Source organism: Aythya ferina (assembly GCF_964211825.1).
Source record: "Aythya ferina genome assembly, chromosome: 22".
Taxonomy (NCBI): Eukaryota; Metazoa; Chordata; class Aves; order Anseriformes; family Anatidae; genus Aythya; species Aythya ferina.
In genome coordinates, this window is record NC_140320.1 from 5,393,351 (window position 1) to 5,418,591 (window position 25,241).

Consider the following 25,241-nt stretch of genomic DNA (forward strand, 5'->3'; position numbering starts at 1 on the left):
GTTCGTAAGGAAAAACCCCAAACACAAGCTAACGCCCTGAAACCAAAGCCAGCAGATGGCGCATCCCAGAAAAGAGTAATTTTCAACCCGCACTGCTTAAATCATAGCGAAATTCGCAGTTTCTGTCCCGGTTTCCTTCCGTATTGCTGCCCTGCTAGAACTAAACTGAATCAGGGGCTGATTCTTTGCTTTACAGATCTCCAGACAACAAACGGGCTCTGGTAAGCTCAGTTTCGATTAAAACCAGCCCAAAAGATCAGAGGTATGGAAAGGAAAACCTGTGTATTTAGATTTTCAGATTAGACTCTCAGATTTGCTACAAAACCAAATGAAAATGTTTGCAAGCGAGCTTCCACGTGGCTTTGTGGCATGAATGCCATTTGCCTTCTGTGTTGAATCTTCAGAGTGCAGCTGTGTTGTTCTTAAGTTTTGCTGTGCAAGAAGAAAGCCCCCAAACATTTTTATTTATTTTTTTTCCCCTGTGAAAAGAAGCAAGCTGAAATCTCTCAATTTTTAGACCAATTACCGTGAAACAGATTAAAACAGTGAGAGTTGGCAGCGGTAGGAAGATACGTCACACGTGTATTGAACACAACCCCATGATTACATAGCAAGATTACTGGCAGGAGCTTGAGAAGCTGTAGTTACGTAGGCTAAATTTATTCCTGCATTTGCATTCAAACACTGGGACTTTAACCTTTAAAAAAAAAAAAAAAAAAAAAAAAAAAAAAAAAAAGGAGAAGTGACATCAGGTGACATTGTCTTAGCTTTCTCTGTTACTCTGTTTATTCTGAACAGAATTACCCACCCTGTTCCCACTCCTCTTTTCAGACCATGACCATCCCTCAGCTCCCAATATTCAGTCAATACTTGTCGAGCACTTGTATAGAAGGTATCTGCTACACGCACACGTGTACAAAAACACTTTGAAATATCAGACAGGTAGAGTCTTGCAAAGGATCAAACACTCCTCTCTGCACAGATCTCTGCATGAATTGATGAGCATGAAAGCTCCTTTTCAGTCACATTAGCTGCTTTCTTTAAAGGGAAAATTAATCCACTTTATCACTGGATTCACTAGTCCCAAAGCTCCATCTGCCAAATACAATTATACCTTCTGCCTAAGACAAATGCCTGCTCTCTCCTGCAGCCACATTGCTGCTGGCTGCCTTCATTAACACGCTGATATTTGCTAGATGGCTGATCAATAAGTTTAATTAAAGCGCAACAGTAGTGAGCATTCACATCACATTTGCAGCAGCTTCAAAGTGCAATGCCAGCAGAGCACTGAGGTTTTGTATACATATCACGGGGTATTCTAGATTTTCAAATGCAGTTTTACATTAGAAACTCTGATTGAGATTAAAAATTGCTTTTTGATGGAGTATATTTGTATCACTTTCCTTCATCACTGGCTTGGATAGACTGTTTTTAGGAGGGCACCTTGGTCTATTCTTGTTGCCCCCAGCAAGCAGGCTCTGAATTTCAGGAGCCCTTCACCTGTAAGCTCATCTTCTATAGACAAAACCTTCACTTTCTCTTTCCAGTCACCTATACCTGCACAAAGACAAAAGGAAGCTCAAAATACAGCTTCCTAGAAGTACACAGAGGATGCTGCTTATCAAAATTACCTGTTCAAAATCTGACAAGAGCTTGAAGTGAACAGCCCACATGCTTTCCTCATGCTTTTTTTGTCTCACTGTGGCAATAAGTGAGACAATCGAACAGAAACACAAATTTGCCTTTAGACATGAGCTGGAATTTATGTCTTTGAAATGGAAAGGAACTAGAGACCATGTCTGAGCAGCGATCTAGTTACTTTGAGTTATTATTCACAGAATAAATGCTATCTGAGGTTCTCTCATTTATCTGCAGATGAGACCCAGAAAGAACAGCTCAAAGAAATGGGAGTTTGCAGATAGCATTCAGTTATTTTCCAGCCTAAATTGTTTAAATGAGGAATTCCTTATGGGCAACCCTTCATAGCAGCAAACAGCCCTGCATGCTGGCCAAAGCACACATCAGCGGGTTTGAGCAAGCAGCTTGCTCTGGGCAAGCCTTTTGCTGTGCTGGGTGGGTGCAGAAGGCTCCAGACCTTGCCCCTTACCCAGCTCCAGAAAGGCAGAGCACATTCTGGGTGAGGCCTTTTGTGCTGGCTGCAGCAGATGACAGTAGATTAAGACAAGATTTTCTCAAATGTCAGACCCCCGGGTCTCACTCAGTAATGCAATATGTATGCAGGCTCCACAGTTCTTACCCAAAAAACCTCTTCCCCTTCCACATCCTGTGTGGGGCTCTTTGCCACAAGTCATTCAGCAATTTACTCAGCCTGCATCCCACGACTCCAAGGGAGGTCGGTTTGTTTCTGTGGAGCAGGAGCCCTAAACCCATTGCAAAGCAGTTGCTCACGGGCCTGAAAAAAGCCTTGGGTGCGGTGCCAGCCTTGCTGACACACTGCAGCATTCTCTCTTTGGGGGAGGAGACCTTTGTAATGCCTTAACACTTGCACAATTGTTCAAGAAGACAATAGCTCTGGCACCCAGTAGACAACGGAGAAAGATTTGTCTTTTATCCCTCGTTAATGCTTCAAATCCAAGGAATACAGAGCAGCAAGTATTTTATAGGACTTATAGGACTGTTTAGGACTGTTATAGGACGGCTTATAGAACTGTCTGGGCAACTGGAAAATAGTTTGCTAAAGACAAGATTTTTTCAACATTAATAATTTTGGTAGCCTGTCAAGTCCTCTTGGGGATGCTCTCAAATGAATTATTTTCACACCTCAGTGCAATCCTACTGCCTGATGATGGGGAAGGTTTGGTCTCGCAGTGCTCTGAATAACACATTCTTCTCAAAATCCAGGGTTGCTTTTAGAAAACCACCTCGGTGTATCCAACAATCCCACGCTCAGCTAGGCCTGCAGGCTGAACTGCTTGTAGAAGTATACTTCATTTAGACCATTTTGACTAAAAGGAATAAAAAATTTCAACTTAAACAGTTTAAATTAGTCCACACTCCAAAGAGTAAGTGTCCACTGTATTATTCAGACAGGTAACGTTTCTCTAGCTGAATAACCCTGTACATTTGACTCGCTTATTGACAGGCTTAATACATGCAATCCACTCAAGCAAGTATTTAAAGAGAGTGTCTGTCTAAACAATATATACACAAGAGTAATGTTTGAGAGTTAAAAAACAGCTCAGCCTGACATGGTGCAACTTCGAACCACTCCTTCATGCCAGGAATTTAAGATTTCACATCTGTTAGATCTTACTGCAGTCTTGTAAGATTTTATTTACTGAGCTTCTTCATGGAAAAGCCGAAGTCTGCCCTCACTCCATCTAGTGCTCTCACGAGTGCTAATGAACAAGATCTGAGCATTTGGTAACAAACAAATTTAGTATTTTACATGCTTCAATAGGAGGCTGACTACAGAATTCTTTGTGGCCAAAAAACTACATCTGAAGTAAAACTTAAGAGATGGTTGAGCGATTTTGAAACTCAGATCAGCCAAGTATCAATGACACTACAGACACTAGTTCTACTTCTTCTCTGCTGAGAAATGAATCATTTTTTCTTCAAGTTATTACTGATCAGTAGCGATAGGACAGACCTGCACCTCATCTTGCATCTCCCCTTTAAGTTTTCTGTAGTTTCTGCTGTGGACAACCAAAATGGTGAATAGCTACTTCAGTTTGTGACAGAGCTTTAAGAACCCACAAGGTTGACACCCCACACTCGCCATCAGACCACTCTAGCATTAACAGTTAGTTACCCTGACAGCATTTTAGGCCAAAATAAATACAAAATGGTGTCTTCTTACAGACAGCTATTTTGCATTCTTTGTGCAAGGGAGGAAAAGCTGGGGGCGGCTGGAAGTCTCCTAAGGATAATTAACTCAGCCAGGGCTGTGCTCTGGGACATCTGCTTTCTGTATTCCTTGGCTGGCAGAGACAGAAAGGCCAGGGGTCGCCTTCCCCCTGAGAGCCCAAGTGCTCCAAGTGACCAAGACCTGGCCCCCAGCGCATGCTGCCTGCAGCCTGCTCCCCTCAGCCTCCCTTTGATTTCAGGAATTTGGTTGTGAAGTGAAAGCATCTCAAATGAGAAAAATGTGAGCTAGCAGTCAGTTCCCGCAGGGACAGGCTGGCTGTGTCAAAATGAAGAGGTCGGCCTATCCTCATAGCACTGCAGAGGTCCTCTGTAATTGGAACCACATGCGCTGGGGCTGAGGTTTGAGGAGGCTGTTAAACAGAAAGCAAAGGCAGCTCCAGCACGCTGCCGAGTTTCCATGGGGGTGACGTGAAGTCTTTGGAATTGAAACCGCTGCAGAGCTAGGAAGGCCCAAGGAGAAGAGAAAAAGCCACATTTCACAAAGCCAGAGCCTCTGATTTTTAGAGGTTCGCAAGGACAAAGCAAAAAGCGCAGGCGGGGCTAGAATCCTTCTGGTGATAAAGAGGCTCCTGCCAGAAGAAACACTGCCAGCTGCTGGCCACCCTTCCTCCAAGCTCCTGAGAGCAGTCCCTCACTCCCTGGCCCTTCTGAGATGAGGGAGGCAAGCCGTGGTGAGCTGTTACACCAGCATAGTGGCAGAGCATACCATGTGTGCACAGAAATACCCTAAATGCAGCATCCATGCTGCCCCTAGTGCCAGCCTGGGGCTGACAAATGAGGGACTCATAGCAGTACAAGTGGCCACATTCAACCTAAGGAACCTACCTACACATTCCTAGGTGCAAGAGGTAAAATTGTCCCCAGAAAAAGCCAGCAGGAAGCTTGCCTTCAACACCAACATGCAACTGAGTCCAAACCCTGCAGAGACTCTGGAATACTGGAAAAATGTCAAAGCATTCGGTTAGCTGAGGCTCCTCAGAGACAGCCAGCAGCTATGTATGTACTGTGTCTGTCCTTTTTCTCATTGTATTTTAAAATCAAGTGCAAGTAGGCAGGTCTGGATTTATATCCCTGGAGACCATAGAGAACAGAACAGACTACATCAGAACTGCTTCTTCCTATTTAATAGGTCACAAAATGTTTGTACAGAGGGATGTGTGAAGTCCCTTAGCCTCTAGTCCAGGCATTTCATCAGGAAAATGATCCAGGTGTCTTCTTTTTACAGGAACACAGCTCATCTAAGCCTTTCAGTAATGCAGCTGGTGATTTCCAGCTGCGTGGATGAGATCTGTACAGAGACTGTCAGTACGTATCACATCCTCAGGGGGCTGAAGCACCTAAGGCTGTCGGATATTCCCTTTTCCTCAGAGCATCTCTGGGCTGCTTTGAGTACCCTACAAAGGTTTGTGCTGAGTGTGGTGCAATAGTTCTTTCCCCAAACCCAGCTACGGTTTAAGATTAATGTTAAGACATCCCTCTTGTCAGTGGGCAACAGGAGAGCACGAACGGGTTCCCCAGTCACATTTCAAACCCTTGTGTCTTGAGTCGCAGCCCAATCTGAGAAGTACCAGGTTCTGGAATACACCAGAACAGCACAGTTGGTGGAAAATACCAGAACTGCCTTATCTGAATCATAGCCGGAATGGAAAAGTACTGACTAATAGTCAATCATCTCATGCGCCTATAAATAATGGTTCTAAGCAAAGAGCCCCTTGAGCTCTCTGGGATCACAGCAGGCTGTGACCGAGGAACTCCCCCAGAGCTAGGACACCTCGCAGGGCCATCTCCAAGGTTTAGCACTGCTGACAACTGATGCACAATTACCTCTTAGGGCAGGCTTCAAGATGCAAAGATCATCTGCTGATTAATGCCACAAAAAAAGGGTGAGTAATTCACCAAGGGGAAATCCTTAGGCACACAACTTGAGAAAGCCCCAATACCCTGCAGTAAGTTTCATGTGAACCTTGCTATTATCAAATCTTTAGGTCGCTGTCTTAATCATAACTAATTTTTGTTAAAATGCTATACTATATCAATGAACCTTAAGAACTTATAGTGATATAAATTGGATTTCCAGTATCTATATTAAATTCTGTGATTTGAGAGCAATGGGTTGTATCAGCTGAGATAACTCAGAAAGTTTCCTAAAGAGGAGATAAAGATTCCTGATAAAACTACGGCTCTATTAAGGATTCTTTTTTTTTGCCGCCTCTTAGCACCAAAACGTACAGATTAACCAGAAAGTGCTGAACTGATTGTGTTCTGCTGCTGCTTTTTGTCATAGAAATTGAACTTGTTATAAGAATGACAAGAAAGCTACCAAGAAACCTGGAAGGTACTCACAAGCAAACTTTATCCTTTTCTGCATCTCAGACATTTTCAACAATTTGGATGTGGTTTTAAGGAACAGGCTTCAGCCCCTGTTCAGCACATCCATGTTTTTCAGTGAGATGCTCAGTTCTGCACCCATAATTGCACATAACGTGGTATGACATCTCACTTATCCACTACAAGCTCTGCTAATATGATACAGAATGAATGCCTAATGTATTAGCACTCTGTCACTTTTCATATTCTTCTAGTCACTCAATCTCAAACACTCAGCTACAGCCTAGCTGTAGGGCAGAAAATGAACAGCAGCAGCAGCTCCTCCCCATCATCCCTGTAAGTCTTGGGGAAGATGTGAAATTCTGCAGCACTTCTGGGATGAATACAAGGTGCGATCTTTGAGGCTGAGCACAGCAAGACCAACAGCAGGCTGACTCTGGAAGGGTCAGGGTTACAGATACTGCCTACCCAGCTGTTTCTCACCACTGCAGCAGTAGCCAGAATTAAGTTACACTTACTGAACCTGTTGGAGGTTAGAAAATACAAGAAATCTGGTTCTCTTAAGCCTTGTCCTTGCACTGTTTTCAGTATGTAAGTAAATAACGATTGCATTCTTAATTGTGTTATCAGTATTTATTCAGCTCCTTCCCTACGTCTTTCCCCCAGTTTGGCATAACAGCGTCCCAGCTGCAAGCAGAGCCCTAAGAACAGATTTCTGTTCTGTCCAGCCCCCAGTGCCAGGAGCTGCTGCATCTCTATACATGCACTTAAGTCTTGGAAGACCAGATTCACTCTAAATCCTGCTTTCTGAAGCCAAATTGAACAAGTAGGGATTACAGAGCAATGCAAACCCCCCTGTAAATGCTGGAAGAGACACCCACCTACTGCATCTTAGGCAGCTGGCATCAGCCAGACAGTTCACAAGATCTCTACATGCTGAGCGTTAGTTTGTGTTGCACTGAATTAGGTCTGATCTTGCATTTGGTAGGCTATGTATTCAAAATGATTGTGAGGTTCTTCCTAGTAACACTTAAGAACTAAAGGGCAGACTGAATAGTATACTCGTGAGAACTTGCTTTGATTTTAAAAGATGAGCATAATTTGGAAAGCATTCTCCCTTCAGAGGGACGCATCTCCCAAAGTGCAGCACAACAGCTATTTTAACTGCTGACAGCAACGCTGCACAGCTGTTTCAACCAATTCAGAACTTAAAAGGACTTAAAGTCAGGAAGTAAGGAAGTGTTGCATAACACTAAATGCAAAGCATGACAATGATAAACCCACGCCTATATGTTTTTCAATGACTGGGCACAGCTGACCCTAAGACACCAGTGCAGTGACAATAGCTGGGGATGCTGAGGTCTGAGAAGGATTCCATTACCCATAAGATCACAGCTTATGAGCTGAGGGCCAAGCTCCACATTCCCCAGACTTCTGGATCTATTCCACAAGACAACAGCCTACCAGCCTAAAAAGGACACAGCTACACAATAACGTTACATTAATCAAGTCGGTTAAGTGCAGCAACAATGCTGCAACCAAGGAACATAAGAAAATGAATGGCTTTTCTTCTGTGAAAGTTTCAGAGCATCTCTGAAATGGAAAAGCCTATTATTGTTTTCAACTACCCATTTATTTACTGTAAACCTACACTTTTTTTTTTTTTAAGCTTAACATAAGTTATCAAAACCCTTGTCTTAAAAGTTCAAAGCATGACTTGAGTTACCATTTACGATGGTAAAGGAATAAGGAGTAAAACAAAGCAGATCCATTTCACTTCAACAGAAACAGATGCAGCCTGAGAGTAGTGACTTTTTAAATGCCATTTTAAGTGGCTTTTTCTACCATGCAAGTGGAAGGACTAAAGCAAAGCTTCAGCATCTCTTAAGCTAAATACAACCTGTAAATTATTGGGAGGGACAGAGAGGGAGCCTATTCCAGGGTTAAAGAGCTCAGAATCTGTCAGAGCTGAACCACACTGAACTACTTTCTAGTGGTCATATCACCCAACCAATTGCCTCTGCAAGCTTGGTCAGGAAGCAGATTTTCTCTGCTCACCGCAGGGCTCTCATGCCGGCAGCTGAAATGCACGTTACATATATTTTGCATGTTTGCAAATACCAAGGGCTCTGCAGAGCAGGAAAGTCTGTAAAAGCCTAGGGCCATTGCTAGGGGAAACCCTGAATGAGAACATGCAAGCGTCATGCCTGCCAAATATTCCTGTGACCTTTGCACAAAAGAGTAATCTAGTTCCCCTCTGGCACATGTTCCTCCTCAGAAGGGAGGGATGCCCCAAGTGTGACCGGAGAGGCAGAGCTCTCTGTGAGAAGTGGCAGCTGGGTAGCAGTGTCCCGAGCACATGGAAGCCGTAGGAGCTGCTGCACATCGAGCTCTGGTGAGCAAGCACAATGTTTCCAAGATGCTGAACAGAAAGAGGGGTTTGGAGGGGAGAGGGGGATAAAATGTGATTCAGGCAACAGTTGAACAACTCTGCTAATTGGATATGAAAAGGTCAGGTATCTTATCAAGAAACATACTGTAAAGGTCAGGCAAAGTATACAGAAGCCTAGAAGAAATGGGCATGACCAGCTGCAGTTCTACCACTGGGACTCTGAATCTCCATCTCAGTGTATATAAGAAGTCTGACCCTCGACCTAAAAGCAAATATTTTCCTTTCTTATGCAGACTGAGGTCCCTACCACAACTCGACTAACCCATTTCCTTAAATTCAAAAAGGGTTTCTATCAAGTACAGCTCTGAACATGGTCATAAAGCAGGAGATGTTGAAGCAGTACTGTGCAGATCTGTCTTAAATATCCATTCCTGCTCCTGATAAATTATTTTCCTTAAAACTGCTTGAGAACCACAGGATAGTGGAGGCTGTGAGGGACTGAACTTGATCTAGTCCAAGGCCCTGTTCTAAATAGATGCCAGTCCCTTAATCATCTTTGTGGCCCTTCGGTTGGCTCATTCAAGGATATTTATCTCATACTGGGGAGCCCCAAACCAAACCCAGTATACTTATGGTCTCACCACTGCTGGGTAGAGGTGAGGGATTACCTCCCATGACCTGATACCAACTCCTCCTAATGCGGCCCAGGATGCTGTTGGCCTCTGCCACAAGGGCACACTGCTCACACTCACCAGGACCCCCAGCTCTTTCTCTGGAAAGTAGAAAGGATAAAGTAGAGAATATGAGGACTTCAGTATTGGTGCAGGAATACAGGCATTTCGTTGAAGCAAGAATCTCAGTAGGTCTAAACAGCCTGAAGAAAAATGATGAAAGTTTTCTGCTGAATGATTTGGAAGACTTGGCAGTGGGGATTTCTCCAGGAATTCGTCTAAGCTTCCTGGACAGACGAGAAACAAACTCTACAGAATGACCTCAAGCCCTGCTACAGAATTAAGGGTTCCTGGACAAGCTGCAGCTTCTGTGCCTCACTTCTGTCCATGCAAATGTATGTGAGAATACCTGCATGCCTCAGGGATGAATATGTAAAAGCTTACAGAAGGAATAACAAGGTTACAGAGAAATCTGAGTCAGACTCTTCTCAGAGGTACACAAGAAATAGATGAGAGACAATAGACAAGCTGTAAAAAGGGCAATTCCAGTCATATTAGGGAAAAAAATACCGCAAGGATATGCAAGATTATAGTCTGTGGAATCAGCATCCTTGGAGTTTTTCAAAACTGGACTGACTCAAGTCCTGGGCAGCCTGATGTAAGCCAACCCTGCTTTGAACCAGAGGCTGGATCCAAGGCCTCCAGCCATCCCTCCTGCTTTACACAATCCTGTGCAAAGCTCAAAGTCATATAGCAGGTCAAGGAGGGACCCATGAGATTCAAGCAGCACTCCCTAAACCCTTAAGCCTTCCTGCTTCACCACAACTTCTAGGCTGCCCCAACTTCCAGTTCCTGAGGGCCACACTTTGGCATCAGCTGCCACGACATGCACTGTGTACACAGCTGCTGGAGCAGGGTGGTGGGCTCTCTGCTGATTAAGTCCATTGTAATGTCTGGCAGGCATTTGTCAGCCACATTTACAGTAAACTCCAGCTCTCCTATCATGTGTGGTCTGTGGGGATAGCTGAGCACATAATTTAGTTAATGAATTTAGTTTCTTTTACTGTTGACAGTATCTGTGAGCAGGTCACAGCTGTCTCCAGTTTCTTTACTCCAGTACCAGCATATTCAGTCCTCTCCACAGGACAGAAACAACAAGCTGTTCTATCCGATCAGATACATCACCTGATATTGCTTCCCAATTGCCTAAACTTGCAAGTAAATGCATACATATATTTGACATTGAATTCCCTCCAATATTTACTTGTACAACACCGACATTTATTCATAAGTGCCAGCAGAATAAGTCATTAACTGACCACAGAAAGTTGCAAAAAAAGGGCCAAGGCAATTTGCTAAGGTAAAACATTGCTATGTGCAAAGTAGTCTGCCTTATGCTGATTTTGGGAGCTGAAACAAGATCCAGGGAGCTCAAACATTCCAGCTGGTGTGCTTTGCTTCTATTTTCTATGAGTGATACTGAAAACATAAACCCAGGTTTTCAGGAAGGTAACCTCTCCACAGAAATGACCAAGTGTGTTTTCCTGCAGGCTAGAATCTGCTTTTTATATTGTTGCTCTTCAGTGTTCCAGTGGGTTAAATTTTGTCCTCCAAAAGCCCCCAATATTGTTGAGCCAGAATTGCTACAAGCAGCAAACAGAACACGTGGCTGGCCATGGCTATACCTGTGTATTTCTGCTGTTTAGGTTTCTCCAAAAAAGTAAGTTTTCTTTAATAGAAGCTGACACACAGCTCTCCCCCTCTGTTTAAGAGGGCATTTTCAGTCAGAAGGAAGACTAGATAAAAGTGCTGGCTGTCTAAACTGAGCACTCTGGTCTTCCTCTGCCTCCCCAAGGTGCTATTCACCTTCATACCTGCAACTCTGCATGCACTCAGTTGAGGGTATTCAGCACCTCTGCAAATCAGCCATCTAATATCTCAGCTGTAACTTCAGTGCTTTACCTTACATATCAAGAAGCTGTGGTTAACTTAATCCTGTTTACTAGTTCTCGGGGGCTTGGGTATCACCAAGTGAAGAGAAAAAGCATAAAGGAAAGCGCCTACTGAATAGTTTTACTTATTTACCTTGATTTTAAGCCTAATGGACTTTGTCCAGTGGCATTCAATTAACTAGTGTCATTGTGCATAAGCAAAAACATCCTTAATGTTACCTTTCCCCCACTCATGTCCCACAGTAACTTGTGCACATCATACAACTAAAACAGCCAAATCACTCTCCCATCGATCCTCCCATGCCGAGACCTTGGTGTTCTTTCACAGCCATTAGTTAAATGAGCTCTGTGGCCCCACAGTGAAGCTCCTAAGTAACATTGTTTAGTGTGCAAAGTAAAGAAAGCAGATCCTGAAGGCTCAATCCATCCATGGCTAACTAGGGACACAGCAGTGCTGACCAAGGTCACAAGGAAACAGCAGCAGAGTTGGGACTGGGTTCTACAATTCACAAGCTCCAAATCAAACAAAACTCGGGAAGCATCTCTCGACTGGCTGCCTGCAGAAGGTTTGGTGCCCCTGGCTTGCTTCAGTTCAACCACATTAACCTATGGCACAGTATTTTTGCTTCTTGTAAGAAAATGCATTGGATCTCATGCAGGTTACCCGTCAGAGATGGGAAGGGTGATAGAGGCTGTATGCCCAGTGTGCTGACTTTCAGAGAGGAGGCTGGCACCATACACAGCCCACAGTCCACAGAGAGAGGAGAAAAAGCAACTTGTGTTGGCTTATTACTTCTGGTTTCCAAACAGGACAGAAAGTGAAGCCAGCACAGCACTCAGGCTGCAAGGAGGTAGCTGGCTCCTTGCCCAACACATCGGTTCGTTTTTCTGAGGCCCCTTCAGCTCCACACAGCCAAAAAAGGAAGCTGGAAAATGTCATACCGAAAACAAGAAGGGCTGCATCTCCTTCTCTCTCCCTGCCTGGAGGAAGCATCTCCTCTGGCTAAACTTCAGCCACCCAAAGGAGAAGCAGGCTGCTGTGCTTTCCACCTGATGCTTGCTTCACAAGAGATTCACAGGCATGATGACCAGTGGCCAGCCATTCCTGCCACTCATCATATTCCTGGCTGATGCAAAATCATTTGGCTGTGAAACACAGGTGTCATGTTATGCCACAGCCCTGCCAGCTCTTCCAAGAACTCCAGGTCCGGAAGAAACACTGCCCATTTCTTCTTGACATACTGCTGGTGCCACATGAGCGGAGCTGGCAACTGTTTCCTACTGATCCTTGTGCAATTCTTATAACTAAATATTTTCCCTTTATTTCTAAATCAGACAAAAAGTCCCTAGTCACATGCAGCAGCCAGATTTTGCCAGGTTCCAGCCTAGAACTACCCTAAGACAGGGAACAAGGACCCCAAAACAACATCAGCTCTGCTGCAGACCTTCCAGTGGTCCACTTAATCCTCAACCTTTTGGTGCTGATTAGGAAGTCGGTCACCAGCACTGTTTGATGGACAATCCGTCACTCCATCTCACAGGAGGCAGAGTAGGACAGCCATTTTGCCACAAGCTACTGAAAAAGCTGATAGGAGAACCAGAGCCTTAAGGCTCTTCCATCCTAAAAAGGCAGGATCCCCAAACCAGCTGCTATTTGCATCTTCCCAAACATTGAGGAGTCACCACTGTCAGCTGCCTCCCTTTTAACCCCTGTTGGTTAACAACATCCTCCTAACAGCTGGCAGAGCAGGTCACAGCCTTCAGCACACTCAATTCCCACCTCAGCATGGGGGAACTTGTCTTACACCAAGGCAGCTGCTCACTTCGGTGGCATGTTAAAGCCCAGATCCTTAAGGGCTATTTTGATGTGTCGTGCCAAGGTAGAAGTATAGGAAAAGCACTTTAATCAGACTTCAATACACTGCTCATTTCCTGCAGTCTCACAGAAAAGCTGTCATACCTGAACCAACAGCGTGGCAGTCAGCGGCTGTGATGTTCCCAATAGCATAGCAAAGGACTCCTTGCTCCCTGCGCCTCGTTTTATGCTCAGTGCATTCAGTGGAGAGAACCCGGTAACGTGGGTTGATTATTTTTACCTTAAGCCTTTGCTGCAAGTTCCAAGAAAAGCCCTTCTCCCTTACGAACCAGCGACACCTCCCTGCATGAGGTTTCGGGGACAGCGGGGGGAAGGCGGTTATGTAAGAGCTGCAGGAACTGAGGGGGAGAATGAATGTCAAAACTTGCTAAAACACAAACCCTGGAGCCTTGCAGATTCCGTCTCCAACATCCATCAAACATGATTAATTTTAATGTCACAACATTTTAATGTCAATTACTTTTAATGTCACTGCTTCTTATTTACTGGTGCAACCACATTCTAGAGCTGATAAGAGATTTCCCCCAAAGAACTTTTAAGATCAAATAAAGAAAAATAAACTCAATAAGCACAAGCAGTAGCCTGGTGCCTCTCTGCTATTGTAAAGCTCTTGATGTGGTGAATCCAACTGCATTTCAAAGGCCAAGGCATTTGAAGAATAGAGCATATCTGAGGGTTTTCTGTTCAGAGTTAAATTACTACTTAGTAAAAATTTGCTTCTATGCATGTTTTCCAGACTACATCAATTTGGCTAAAGATGCCTATTAGATAAGTGGCTTGATATTTGCATTAGGCTAAGCCCCCAGACAATATTTTTAATGTTGCATAAAGTAGACAATAACAAAGTCCTAATCCTGGCTCTCTCATAATTTGTGTATAAAAGGACAGCACATAAACTTAGACGGTTGAAGAAACGGAAGAGCCTGATATTCAACATCTCCAGATTATCCAGTTGCTGGGGAAAAACAGAAGAGCTGAAGATTTTCGTAAGGCATCACATTAAAAATCTATGTAAATTAAAATCTGTTCAACTACTGCAGATATAAAAGCCTGCTATTTCATTCAAATTCTTTGCTTTCATTTGCTCTTTGGCAGAGACAGAGACAGCAGATAGCAAATAGGGAAAAGGAACACAGAACATGTACAAAAGATGACAACAAAAGAACAGAAACAGTGAAGTATGAACAGGGTGACTCAGCCTGCAGAGTGTTAGGCAGCTATACCTAAATACACTATGTGGTACCTATATATAGTACTATGTAAGTGCTATATACGTGTTATTTGCTTGTTGCTTGCTGAAAAGCAATTAAAGCACCCTCCTTTGGATGCAACATGCAAATAGCTGCTGTATACTTAGAACTCAAGTGTTTTTAAAGACTTGATTGAGCCTGAAGAAAATTTGTGGGTACAGCTGGCAACAGCAAGACCGGTACACAGACTTCTGTCTGTGAAGAAGTTTTTAAAAACATTTGGAGATCAAAACCACAAACCCCACGAGGTTTCTCAAAACAATTAAGGAAGTTTTCCTATCCTCAGTCTTAAAACTTACTCTGAAGACAAGTCAGGCCTCTAGTCTAATATAAAGCTTATAAGAAAAGGAATTTGCAAAACAAAGGAACTAATTAAAGAAACTGAGAAATAGAAGTCAAACACCTGTGTTTTGAAGCATTGTATTAGCTACTGATGTTTGTAGCAACTAGAGATGATAAACTGATTAATCTGAATAAAAAAGCAACATTTTTATTTGAAAATGAACAGATAAAACAGCACACAACCAGTTATATTTTGTGCTCAGTTAAATGCAAATGTATATGAACAACTGAACTGAGATGAATAAGAGGGCATGAAAATACATCATTGTATAAACAAATTGCTTTGTTTGGAAGCAAACTACAGACTGCAGCTATTGTTAGGCCTTTTGCTATACATGATTTTGATCCTCAATAATTGTTTCAGTGTGGTTTTCACTTCTCAGCTACAGAAATTTTATTCCGGACACTTTTGCAATAGAAGTGATCTAGTTTAGTTTCTATCCAAAATCTGTTTGGAAGAACTGTCTCAGACCACAGGCGGTAGCATTAGAGCAGATTAATTGTTGAGGATCTGCTTGAAAGGAAGTTGGGAAAATTTAGCCAAAGCTTGACGCAACATTCAAAGCGATACTCTGAGCAAAGACTTTGCAATTAGGATCACACTAAAGGAAGTGAGAGGAAGAACAAATAGCTTGTAGTAGTTTCCTAGGACAGTTTTTAAACAGATGTAGGCCACACTAGCAAGACCTGTTGGCTCCACAGCACCTTGACTGGACATAGGCAAGATGAACACATCATTTCTGGGAGAGGATTGCTGGTCCTGCAGGAGAAGTTACTGCCAATAAGAATAAACCCAAGCCAATAAATTGCACGATTTAAGAGCTCTATACAGACAGGGCTCGTGTTTGTAAAACAGATCACAGCTACCCTCTTTTCTAGAGTCTAAGAGAACACTGGATCCAGTCATTGATATACATTTATATATCCACATTTGCACTTGTTATCTCATTTAATGGTAATGAATTATGCAGCTCTAGAGCTACTACCATTTTATTTCAAAAAGCTTCAGCCATGCATATTTTAAGACAGTGGCAGTTCAATGGGACATCTAACATGCTTGTTTCCACCAATATGTCACTGAATTACATCTCAATCCATAATACAACTGTAAGAATGAAATTCAACATTGGTAGGTTTTCAAAGCAGAATAGATGAGGTAGTTCTGGTAGTGATAAAGAACCCTTGAAAACAGGTATTTAACTCTATTATTAAAAAGAAAGGCCCACTACGAAGCTTGGACTTCTCACCCAATGAGAGCAAGGCAAGGACAGGCTTTTGCCCCCATGTGTGCTCCCCCCCAAACTCCTGCTGCTTCCCATGCCTGGAGCAGGGGCTGTCCTGATCTCAGGCCCCATGCAGAAAGGGGGAGGCTTAGCACGAGCCAGCCCTAGCTGTCAGCTGGTGTTAGGATCCAGGACTCATTCAGAACTGGGGGTGGGATTTACGTAACACGATGAGTTGCTTCATTCTTCTCCTCTTTTTAGGGGATCAATCACAGCACCATCTCCTGATCCGTGCAAAGCACCTATTGCATCACCCTTGTGCCTGCATTGACCCAGACACATTGGTGCATATCAAAAAAAACACATTTACTATAAAAGGTAATCAGGTAAAACATACAGAGGTGCCAAGAGATGCAAGACAGTGCATTCTGACAGAGCTGTGTGTACATCTGACAGCTAGCATAGCCCAGAGTCATCTCCCAGTCTTAAACAATTCACATTCCTTCCTGAAGCTAAATTGCACTTGGCTGCATTGTTTCAACAAGCAGAAAGTCAGCCTTGTGCCAGGGGTTTGCTGCAGGAACCTTTACCCTGACCCAGACTAAGCTAAACTCTCCAGGCACAAGCCCTGAACAAAGCAGCACATTGCCTTTGTTTACACACATTAGTTGCCCTGAACCAGTCAGAGAAAAACAGCAGGGTCGTGGTGCTGCATGGAGACCTGGCAGGCTAGCTTTGCAAAGCCACCTGAAGCTCTACAAAACCCCAGAGCTCAAAAGATTCCTCAACAGGATCCCCAGCCTGTTTTTGGTTTTAACTCTTTCAGTCTGAGAAATTCTCCTGCCCACCTTTTCTCTACTGCAGCCAGTTCAAATTCACTCAAGTTCAGCAGTTCAGACCTAGAGATTCAGCCAGTGCCCACAGCTTTTATATTAGATGTCAGGAAGATTTGTTTCCATGGAAGGATTGGTTAGACGTTGTAACAGGCTGCTCAGAGAAGTGGAGGAGCCACAAATCCTGGAGGTATTTGAGAGGCATGGATGTGGTGCTTAGGGACATGGTTTAGTGGTGACTTGGTAGGGTTAGGTAATGGTTGGATTTGATCTTACGGGTCTTTGCTGACATAAATGATCCTATGATTCTATGAATCAGTGTTTTAGATGAACTTTTAGTCATCTGGTCCAGTAATTCCTAGCTCCTTATTTTCATGTTCTCTTTCAGGCAGAAGGAGTCTGACTCACTGGCTGAATCTATGCAAAAAAAAGTCAAATAGTTGTACATTAGAGTTACTGTAGAGTTTCCAAAGCATCTGGCAGACAGGGTCTGATGCAATTGTGACAGCTCACAGAAGTGAATCCAGGGCATGAATAACTATGGCAAACCTATGGGCCAGATGAAAAAGTGTGGCTAAATGAGTATATTAGCCACTTGCTGTTACCGAGCGCAGGGTGTCTAATGAACTTCACAAAGCATTATAGAATCATTTAGCTCAGAAAAGACTTAAATGATGATCAAGTGCCCCATTAACACAAGCGTGCATGGTTACACGGAGACATTTCTCACAGCATGTTTCATCTTCCTCTGACTTCCCAGGGTTTTGAGTTGTACGTTAAGGCCTTTTAAAGGCACATCATTACGACTTGCTCCCTACATGTACTGCCCACAAGTTCATCTGCACGTATCTGTAGCACTGGAGGCATACAAATAATGATAAATAATGCCTAGAAATCCACTGGACCTCTCTGCAGCTAGTACAGACAGTACCACAGAAAATGCTGGTGCTAATTTGTATTTTGGATTAGGGCATTGACTCTGAGTTTCATGGGGAGCCTGGTCTCATGTTCTTACATGAGAACACGGGTAGTTTGTGGGGAAGGGGTCAGGTAGAGCTGTAAGGAGAACAACATAACAAGGGGCTGGAGCACCTATCCTACGAGACAGGCTGAAGGAGTTGGGGTTTGTCAGCCAGAAGAGAAGACTCTGAAGAGACCTTACAACAACCTTCCAGTGCCCAAAGGGGGCTGCAGGAAAACTGGGGAGGGACTCCTTGTCAAGGGGTGTGGTGATAGAACAAGGGGTAATGGCTTTAACTGAAAGAGGGTCAATTTAGATTAGAGAATACAAAGAAATTCTTTGCTCTGAGGGTGGTGAGGCCCTGGCCAAGGTTGTCCAGACAAGCTGTGGCTGCCCCATCCCTGGCAGTGCCCAAGGCCAGGCTGGATGGGGCTTTGGGCAGACTGGGCTGGTGGGAGGTGTCTCTGCCCTGAATTACGTCCCAAAGTGTACACTTAAGGGTATCAAACTTAAGTTTCTGGAAGTCCCTACAGTACTGACTAGGAACAATTGGAAACATCTGGCCAGGGAAGAGTCCCTCCTGTTTTTATCCTGTTCCTGTATTCTTCCCCTCAGATCAGCACCTAATAATTACTAGAAACAAGATACCAGGCTAAGTGGGTATCCTAACCATTATTGTACCTCTTGTTCTGTAACACATTATATTAGATGTTGACATTCTGACTGGGACACAGTTATAATGTGTGAATCTTGCACTGATAATTAATGTGCTTTTTTGCTCTTCACTTGCCTTATCTGGAGTGACAGGAGATACACACCCCTTGTCTCCCTGTTTCAAGCCCGGCTTTATCCTCCCAGCCTCAGCTTCCTGTGTTTCTTCATCTCAAGTGGAAAAGCTTTAACAGCTTCTTGACACTGCAAATACTTTATTTTTGTTTGCCTAGTAGAGGGAGAAGAAACCAAATGGCCCCATATGGGGGACGACAGCGGTTCATTGGCCCCAGACCACACAAATCTCTGTATCTGGCCCTCCTTAACATCTAGAAACGAAACCAGAGCATCTGTGTGCCAGGCAGAGGGTCTCATCTGGCAGTCCTGCAGAATAATCACAGCAACGTGCACCCACTTGCAAGGTCCTGGCTGATCCTCAAGGCTCGTTTGGGATGAGTATAGGTAGCAGCTTGATTGGAGCAGCCACAGCAGGTTATCTCAAGTAGGATTTACGGTCTGGTTTGTCGTGAGGCCAATTCCCCTGATCTCATGCAACCCCGTAAGTTAACAGCCAGCTGCTTCTGGCATCCTGCAGGATGGAAACTGCTGTTCGGGGGGATGGTATGAGGGGAGGGGACTTGTCATGGTTTGCTCAGAAATGTTTTATTCAGGCTGTTTATCCTCAAAAGAGCATTTTCCTTTTAGATTAAAGTATCTGGATTCTGTTTATTCTAAACACAGGAGACAGGACTCAGGCATTTCCTCTTTTAGGAAGTATGGCTGAGCATATTTCCTACAAAATTTATAAAGAATTGAAGTAAGGACTTCTATGGCTCCTGAAGACTTCAAACTCATCTTCACTAAATGCAATGAAGGAACCACAGTTCTGTCACAGCACAGTTGCAACACTTAAAATACAAATGAAAACAGACAGCAGCTACAAGCCCTTTGAACAGACAGACCAACTAAAACATAATCAAAGTATTTACCAATACTCTGCACTGTTTTGTCTGAACACCATAAACCACATCATATAACAGACAAGGCACTTCCCTTTATACAGATGGGGAAACCAAAGCTCCAAAAGGACTCGTAAAGCCACCTGCTGGGATTATAGCTGAGATGACAGGCCAAGTAACGAACAGATTTCAACATTATCACTGAAAAGTTCTCGTCCCAGTTGATTGCAGAGTTACCACTGCAGCTGGAAGCAGAGCCACAGATTCCTGCCTCCCCATCTCTTCTATTTAGAGACAACTATCTCTCAAAATAAAGATAGCATCCATTTTTTATGCCATTTTTCATGCATTAGCCACTGCACTATGTATAGGAAGTCTCTCTCTCCACCTTAAGCACAAGGAAAGTGCCTCGCTCTGTCTTGCAGGAGACAGGAAAGCTGGATAATGAACAGAGCTCCTCTACCCATAAGGCCAACCCATCTCAGCTTCCATAGCATACCTCTGGACTGATGCAAGTCTCATGTTTAATCTCTCAAAACTGCCTACGACATTTTCCCTGGCATCTACCCTCAACATTCATATATTATGCACTACTTTCTTCTGGATTCAAAGTAGAGAATATATGAACGGTGACTGCTATTTAAGATGTCTGCAGAAATAACATCTATCTGCTACATCAAGTCTTCCCCATCTGCACAGCCTGAACATAACCGATGGTGTGTGTTTATAAAGCATGCATAATCATTACCTGCTCAATTACTGTTGTTATAATGCATGGTTTAGCAATAAGTGCTGCCAATTGCAGGGCTCCACCAGCTCCCTGTATTAGGGGGATTCTTCATGTTTTGTTTCTAATTCTGCATCATAATCAAGCCCAAATTTTATGCATGTTGGCTCAGGATATTTTTCTTTCCTTTACATTATCAGTCTGCTTGCCACATCCTTGCTGAAGGGGATTCCTCACTGTAAGTTCTTCTCTTGGTAGGGCAGGATGGCCTCTTTTGGTTGAGGATTATAGGCTCTGACAGTGCCGAGACAGAAAAATACAACCCTAGACTGATTTAAAGCAATGAGCAGGGCTGTTCCCCTAAGATCAGTTATATGCAGCTACCTACCATTTTCTCCTCCTGTAACTCAGACCCACTCTGTACCTGGCCTTATCCACTGTTAGCATATCGCAGACCCAATGACCATATCCACTCCTTCACGCACTGTATTTAAAAGTGAGTTAGGAATTTTAAATACTAACAATGAGACCACACTGCTGCTTCCCCTCCATGGAAACCAAAGCAAAAGCAAAAGTTTTGGGAGCAAAGAAAACCCAAGTAAGAAAACATTTGAAGAACTGTATTTGTTATTTCCTATATTTGAATGTCTCTAAAATAAAGCACTAATTAAACTAAGTGGAGATTTTTGAAAATGCCCAGGTACTATGTTTTCAGAACAGCTTCCAAAGGGCCTGCATTATGGCCTGGCAAGTTAAGCTTTAAATTAGTTCTGAGCACTTGCCAGGAATGTGTGGTTCACACGTCTGCTCTCTGCTACAGTAAGTCACTATTGTTAGCTGGGCCAGTGTTAAATAAAAAGCATAAAGAGCTTGGGTACTAAGTTAAAAAACAAACAAACAAAAAAAAAAAAAACATACAAACTGAAAACAGAAGTGTTCAAGTTAGTAAAATACGTAACTGAGAAACTGATGGGAAATTTTACCTCTTCGGATCTTCAAATCAAGCCTGGCTGTCTTTCTGGAAGAGATTTTACTCAAGTCCTTAAAATGAATGCAAAGATAAAGATGAAGTTCTTCCCCCTCCAATATACTTGAACAATTTTCGATGCTGCCCTCAATTTCCTTCCAACTGTCAGTGTGTGTAAATCAGGATCTCAAAGCTTTCACAGATATGCCTGAGAGACAGATTTCAGATACATTCTTCTGTAGCTTTACTATGATGAGATACAGAAGCGGTGAGCAGTCCATGCACCCTAATTACACCATGGGGCTGGTCAGTATTTAGGACCTTTAGCAAAAAATAACCTTGCTCACAGAAGCTGCTTTGCAATCTGGTGGAACAAACCCAGTTTACAAAAGCCCCTAGGTGAGCCCCCCTGGCACCATATCTAATTGTTCATCAGATGTTATTTGAGTATCTGAGGTTCCCAGCTTTCCTGGCTTCTCATCGCATGAATCTATGCTCCAGAACTACCTTGCCTGGGTTTCACACGAGCAGATGTGAACCTGGTGCCTGGCTTTATACAGCAAGCAGGAAGAAAACTAGGTTTAAGACATTCTGGCTTGCCATGCAAGCTTTGAGTCTGCAGTGTTGTAGCAACAGTGCAAACAGGCAAGGAAATGGTCCCTGCTACAGAGCACTTACATCCAAGAAAATATCCTGAATATTTGCATCTGGTACAATAAAGCCCCGTTTGCTCTGTTCACAGCCTGGTTTTAGCTTTCCTTTCTTCTGGTGCTTTCACAGAAGAGAAGACACAGGGTAAGGAAAGATGTTTGCTGACAACTTGAAAAGAGAAACACCACAGCTTCCACTGCATTCAATGCCTTTTTCTAATGGGTACATACTCATTGCTATCCCACAATGGAAACAACATGCCCAAGGCATTACTAAATAGGAAAAAGATGGGGGCTCAATTAGAGGAAAAAAGTATTGTGCAATGCAGGATCATTAACTCCAGAGCAGTGGAGCTCGGTTTTGAACATCCCTTGTACCAGGTCACACTGGGACTGAATTAACTAACAGCTGCAGAATTATCTCCTCTCCTTACCCCAGGGCAAGCCTTGAGCTAAATGGAAGGAGCTCTGACAAAGCCAGATATGCTGGGATGCATTTGCCACAGAGTGACACTGATGGGAAGGCTCCAGAACTGCAACATCATCTTCACCCGTTAAGCTAGTACCCAGAACATATTAACAGCCTATCACTTTGGCCTTTTATAGCATCATTTTCAGCGAGTTCAAAGCACTTGCAGCTCATCAGGGAAGGTTTGCTTCATTTGTGAGGGCTTTTACATTTATCAGCCACAACAGAAGCTGAGGCACGCAGCAGTTGAAACCAACATTTTCAAATGCACCCCAAAACTTGGAATGATTAAAGGACACCCAACATTGCACATAGCTGGTGTGACCACATCAGGCTCATGGGTCCCTGGGCTTGCATCTTCAGCAGTACTGGCCCTTTATAACAAAGTTCACCACTTGAAACAGAGACGCTCAGAACTAACAGGCACTTAAAAATGGAACTTGAAATTACTTAAATCATAGTCACTGGCAAAACCAGCAAGGGAATCTAGACATCCTGAATGCTGTTTTGACCAGACACCACTCAATTACTTAAAGCCCCCCCTTGGAAAAGAAATAAGAAAATAAGGTATTAGTCAACACAAAAGCTATGCTTTGTCTTGCTAAAATCCCCACTGTCTCCAAGCAGGAGCTTGAAACAATGGAAATGAAGAGGTTTTACCCACAGCACAGACCACATCAAGCAAGACAAAGCTGTGCTGTGGAAACATCGATCCAGATTGGACGAATTCAGTAAAATAGCTCCTTATGTGAAGTGCTGAGACTGAGGATTAGCAGCAAGTGACACCTCTGTCACGTCTGTGATGGGTGCCTATGAGACAGACCTACTCCAGACATGGGAGAAAAATGCCACAAAACCTTCAGAGCTGATGCAAGACTTCAGAGGCCTTGGAACAATAATGCCAAATCCCTCATCTGGAATTGGGTTTCTGAACCTTGCTTAAAAAAAAAAAAAAAAAAAAAAAAAGCTCTGCTTTGTGCTCGGCTGGCTAATAACTTTTTTTTCCTCCCCTCCCCGATAATGCAGCACCGTCAGTTCTAGAAAAAGATATTTAAGTGTCAGCTCACAGGAAAACAGATGAATCCAGCACAAGCACCCAATGGCACCCAAGCCCACAGACTAAACCAAGCCAAGAAAGGCTACCTCAAGGAACAGCAGCAGGGGGTTATGGCAGTAACAAGCCAACATCAGATCTTGGTTTTGCCAGATCACTGATACATATTCCTGCTCCTACTTCAGAAGCAGAGGGTCACAGATCCTCAGTTGCCACAAGGAAGCTGAGCATTCCTCTGCTGTTGTTCTGAAACCTGCTCAGGCCCAGGGTTCCACTTAGCTCCCCTGTACATTTAGCTCCTCTGTAAATTCAGCCAGGATTCTAAATAGTTGTCTAAGACGTCAGACCTGGTCTGCTACTCATCTATCAGAGCAACAAAACAGCCTTCCTTCCTGGTGTTTGCTGAGCCCTGATTTTAGCTGGGGCCTTTAAAAGCTCCTATAAAGTAAATAAAGCAAGCACTTGCTAATAACCCTTCACTCAGCAGCCCCACTTCACTCAGAGCTTAGTGCAATCCGATGAAGGAAATGAAATGCTTCACTACGTGTGATTGAAAGCTGTGACACCATTTTAAGACTGTTTTTAACTTGAGCAGCCTGAAGTAATCTACCAAAGACATCTGTATATGAGACTGTGCTCTGGCTTCCATTGGCAAATACTGAGGAGGAGCCAGACCTAGATGAGAACTTCCCCTAACACAGTAGATTAACCCTGCTAAAATTAAAGCAACTCCCGCACCAGATATCCCTACCCAGTCCAAAACATGGAAGGTAGCAGGGTAAAGATATTCAGGGAATAAACTTACCAAAGCTAAGTGGTTTGGCATTTGAATTCTGGGTTTGATTTGACTTGTTACAGTGCAAATGAGAACTGCATCAGGGGAACTCACACCTTCAGCTCATGGCACACCCCATTTTCTACCAAGCAGCTTTCTGATCAGCACGAATGGATGCCTCCTTTACTGACCACACAGCTAAAAGCCACAAAATATTTAACATTTCTATTTCCCTGTTCCTAAGACAGCTGGGATGTGGCTGGGGTCAGTCAGTCTGACATTGCCAGTAGAAAGAACAGTCAATTTCTGCCTCAAGGCACAAGCCCTAAGGAATTCTGTTTCCTCATCAGTCATTCCGCCACCACCCTCTAGCCTTCCAGTCCCAATAGGCTTTTTGAAGGGCATAATAGCTCTTAGCTCTGGGTAAAGCCCTGCAGCAAATCCTTCAGAATTACCTGAAAGTCAATTGAACCCCTTCAGCAGACTCCTTACCCATTTTGAGCAAAAAAGTTTGTTTTCCATGAGAAATATTCATAGTTTCTTACAAGATCCACAGAGCATTTAACAGATATTTGCTGAAGCTGCATGTCGCCGCACTGAAACGAGCTCAAGTGCCAGTAAATGCCTGAGCAAAATGAAGCAATTTCCTTAATATTACCCAACAAGGCAGGATCCACAGCAGGATTCCCAGCACCCCACCAGACGCTGGTCTTGAGTCTCGCTTCATCAGATTTGCTCTGGAATTACCCTACCAAAACTGATTTCCAAATCTGTCTCTGTACCTTTTTTTTTCTGCAGAGGTTTGATAAATGGTCTTTTGTTCAGAAAGAAGCCCTGGTGGTGGAGAATGTGGCTTTTTCCTCTTGTCCCTGGAATTGTGATTGGAAATAATTGGAAGTGTCACTGGAAGTAATCAGAAGTGACAGTCCCTGGGCTATAAGGCTTTTGCTTCAAGTCTAACGATCCCCCCCGCAAAACAAAACCTAAATTTAAACAATGAAGTCACAAAGTGATTTGCCTTCAAGGTTGAAAACCCTGCATTTTTATTTTTTTTTTTTTTGAAATGGAAAAAGTGCCTGACTGTTTTAGTTCAATATTCAAAGCTTGCTCTGTTGTACGAAAGATTTCCCCTGCACACAAACACCCCACCATTTCCTGGCACTCGGCAGCCCTACCCCACAAATAAAGGCTTACATCTATATTAAACATC

The 25,241-nt window shown here is 43.5% G+C and overlaps 1 protein-coding gene across 4 annotated transcripts in view; it reads right to left on the minus strand.

The window, feature by feature from the left end:
• Nucleotides 1-25,241, minus strand: part of CLMP (CXADR like cell adhesion molecule) — a 46,344-nt gene that overhangs the window by 8,327 nt on the left and 12,776 nt on the right. The window lies entirely within an intron of this gene.